Raw genomic sequence first — 4,199 nt, forward strand, 5'->3', positions numbered from 1 at the left:
TAACATATACATGATAAATGTGTGGTGAAGAACAGTGAACGCCTATCAAAGTTATCAGAGTGACAATAGTACTTCAAAATGGATAAATTATCATCTATGCTTCATCTCCATTTATCATTTTTCACATTATGTTCTTTGTCACCACTCTCTCTTCCCTCATTTTCTTTGAGATATTAGCCGAATAGAGTAGCAGAACTGAACAAAGACACCTTCAACTCAATCATCAACCATTTTTGAAGAGATTTAAGTTGCCAAAACCTGAGAAATTTTCAACCTTACACCATTAGTTTGTGCTAATTTCCCAGGATTATGAGCCGAGTTGTTTGCTGCTATATATACTGCTATAATTTAAAGGGAAAATAATCTTACTTTAGGTAAAAATGCACAACACCCATCACAAATTAACATTGTATTAATACTCCGCATAAAGTACAATTGTCTTTGCTATATTTCATCCCTTAAATTTACCACCTGCTACAAAAAAAATGTTGATACCATACTTTTCCCTTCAAATAGGATTTTATTTCAAATATTTTGATGCAGCAACCTTGCTAACTTTAGCCTATATCATTCCTCATTTAAGTTGTATCTTTCTCAGCTCAGCCTTTCATGGACAGCACCTACGGAAAAATCCTCTTTCAGCTGAGCACCTAAGGATTTCGTTTGGAAGACCACCTAAAAATTGTGCTTGAAAGAATTGTCCGTCTTCAGTTGTTGGTTTGTAAATTTTGATGAAGCAGAAACTCTACTTAGCATGTTTGTTTCGTGATGACAATGATTTTGAGCGTTTCGTACTGTGACGCGGCTTCATTTTTGCTCTATCAACAACTATCATCCACCCATTTATAATCTGCAATATACCAGCAAAGAGTGTTAGCCTATGTCTTACGAATCTTCTTTTTTTTTTTTTTTTTTTTTTTTTTTTTTTTTTTAATTATAAAAAAAAACGCAAATTAACACGAAATCTTGATGACGATGCCTCAATGTGAGCCTACTTTGCCATTCATCTCTTGTAGAGCCGCGGTAGCAGCATCCTCAGTGGTGTACTCAACAAATGCATATCCCTTCGACCTCTTAGAGATCTTATCCATGATAACCTTAACTGCAGAGAATATTTACAAGCAATTAGCATTATAACATAGCAGCTGAACGTAGAGATCAAAGAGTTCACATAACGAGAGTTTAGAAGAAAGTATCATTTGGAAGACAGAACGTACCTAAGTACCTTCTTTTAATTCCCCAAAGGATTCAAAGGCTGCACGTAATGTCTTTTCGAGTTTTCGGAAGTATAGAATAACAGACCTGAAAAAAAAAAAAAAAAAAAAAAAAAAAAAAAAAAAAAAAAAACTCTACTCAGCAATATGCAATAATAACCAGTGCTTTGAGCATTGGTGAACCAGGCAAGTAATATCAAACACAGGTTTCCAGCTTGGGAGTTCACTGTTGTGTTCGATGGAACTCTTCAACCCATCCACACAAACAGACATTCAGGCAGATAAATCAAAGTACTACCTCTGTCCACGATTAGCTGTCATATTGTTCTAACCTCTATTTAGGATTTGACACGATTTTACAAGAATATTATTAATAATAATGATGCTATGTTAAATGCTCACACAATCAATCAACGGCAAATAGGAAATCCAATAATAAAACTTACTGTTACAGGAAGACTAACAACTTTGTTCCAACCACCCTATAATAAGTAGAGCTACAAGTGAGTAATGTGGCTATCAGATTCAGAGAGAAGTACGTTCAATAGATCAAGCAATACGATTTCACCTCTTTTAGTGGGGAGGGGTAGAAATGTAGGAGCAATTTAGTCAACCAGGTATGGTGACTGAGATAAGATCATAACTAGAGGGAGAAGACATCAGAGGAGTGGAAAAAAGGATCCCCTGCCTCCTATGGATCACTGGATTAGATTAATGGCTTGAAAGATCAATGAATTGAAAAAGTGAAATCAAGGGTATTATAAGTAATAATTGTGTTCAACTTCCATCACAATTGAACCCACATGATTCTTCTTGTAATTAAACTGGCAGTTGCTTTGTTGGGTAAATTCCAAGGTGCGCTCACTCCCTGATATATAAATCCTCTGTTGAATAGATATTATATTACTATGGTACGTAATACTTCTATTATACTGTGATACTGAGGGATCTTAATATGAAGTATACTATAGCAAAGCGATAATTTGAAAAAGGAAAAAAAAAAAAAGAAGTCAGAAAGCTAATAAGTATGCTTAATTACCTGCTATGAAAAGCTTGGTTTTGCTGATATCTGTTGTTTGGGTGGATTCTGAAGCATTAGAAGACAATCTGTTACCTGCAACAGAGCAACCAATATCTTTATAGTCATGCATATAAGGAGAAGCTTGACTAGTGGCAGGCATTAATCTGGTCGCAAAGACAACAAATTCACCATCCTTTCAAACATATGGTCTGAGTCTTTTTTCTCAACAATTTTTTTTTTTAAAAAGAAAAAACACAAGCAGAAAAGAAACCAATAACTTGTTATACGGCAATGACTGCATATGCCAGGGAAAAAAGAAATGAATTTTAATATTCTCGAACATTAATTCTCAAACAAGCAAGCATAAGACTATGATGCAGATCCTACTGAGAACTCGTAGAAAATTGTTGAAGTTGTGCTGGATATGACAATGAGGTAGGAGTTATTACCCCAAAAAGATAATGGTCAGCGCAGCAGGGCTGGACAATGTTAATGAAAAGAATGACCAAAACACCAATACCATACTCCACAATGTTAATGAAACCTAATAATGGTTATTCACTTTCTTCTATTACATGAAAACATCAATGAACATCTAATATTCTAATGCCAACTGACAAGCAGAACAGATCTACACGCACTGTGTAGTGTGTACAACCAATTAGCTTGTCTAAGAATCATACATGAGGCCTGGTAGAAGATTGTATCGTAAAAACATCATCCAAAGTCACAAACATACACTTCATACATACTAAGATCAAGTTTTGTACCAAGCATATACATAAGCTTAGCTAGTAATTAAAAAGAAAATATGTCACAAAACTCCATAATCCTTATTATCTGACTCAAAATGCTCATATGGCTGAACAGATAAAACTCCAGGCAAAGCTAGTAATTCTTCTTGCTTAACAACTTTTTCTTTCTCAACTTTCTTATCCTCACTCATACCCTCTTCTCCTCCATTCTTTTCCTCACTAATTTTCTGTTTTGGACCTTCATATGATGCTCCCGATCTCAATGTGATTTCTTTGAAAGAGTCGGTTTTAATGTTGTGAGATGGGTTAGGATTTGGTTGTCCGGGTAGAGTAGAAGGTGAATTGAAGGATGCTCTTTCGGCCAATTGGGAGTCAACCATTTTGTTATGAGCCTTGACCTCTTGCATTTGTTGACTTTGGGTTTGAATTTGGTTTTTAAGTTGTTAGCTAAAGTTTTGTAGTTGCTGGGTCATGGCTTGGAGGAGTTGGGTTGGTGTTTGATCCACTTGTGGTGCTTGGTCTTGATGCCTTTGGGAGACTTGGTTTTTATTGTTGTATTAGTTTTGGTTGTTGTATTGGTTGTTTCTAGGGTAGTTTCCTCTTGGGTTTTGATTTTGAAGTGGAGGTGGGTTTTGGAATTGAGGGTTAGTGTTGAAAGATAGTTGGTTTTGTTGGTCCCATTGTTGGGGTTGAGGTGCAAAACCGGGAGGTAGTTGCCTCCAAGCTAAGCAACTCAAACTCCATTGCCCTTAAAACCATCTTGCCTCGAGTTAAATGCCGCCACATACTCGGGGCTCATACCCCCACAATATAATGTATCATGATTGGTTCCTCCACATATCTCACAAGAGAAAGCATTGACTTGCGAGGAGCTTGAGCCACCATTAACACTTGTATTTAACTTGGAAAGCCCTTTTGTCAAAAGCTCAATTTGATGTTGCAATTGGTTAATCTTCTCCAATTCATACTTCCCACCTTTCTTGGGTGTGTTCCTCCTTCTACCACCATAAGAGTAATTCTTAGCTACCTCTTCGATTGTTACTTCAACTTGATTTTGGGGTATCTTGATCAATTGTCCACCCGTCCCCGCATCCAAGTTTGCTCTAGACATAGGTTCCAAACCATCATAGAAGAATCACATGACTAAGCTTTGATTGTATTTATGGTGAGGACATGCTTGTACCAACTCTTTGAACCTTTCCCAAGCTT

General features: G+C 36.4%; 1 long non-coding RNA gene across 1 annotated transcript; it reads right to left on the reverse strand.

Annotated features, from left to right (window-relative positions):
• Nucleotides 1-371: 371 nt before the first annotated feature.
• LOC110690093 lies at nt 372-1,704 on the reverse strand. The gene is made up of 3 exons (XR_002505005.1): nt 1,218-1,704; nt 996-1,102; nt 372-850 (listed from the first exon to the last, which is right to left on the reverse strand). It is a non-coding gene; the product is annotated as an uncharacterized LOC110690093 (long non-coding RNA).
• Between the last annotated feature and the right edge of the window lie 2,495 nt (nt 1,705-4,199).

The sequence above is a fragment of the Chenopodium quinoa genome, unplaced genomic scaffold (assembly GCF_001683475.1).
Source record: "Chenopodium quinoa cultivar QQ74 unplaced genomic scaffold, ASM168347v1, whole genome shotgun sequence".
NCBI classification, from domain to species: Eukaryota; Viridiplantae; Streptophyta; class Magnoliopsida; order Caryophyllales; family Amaranthaceae; genus Chenopodium; species Chenopodium quinoa.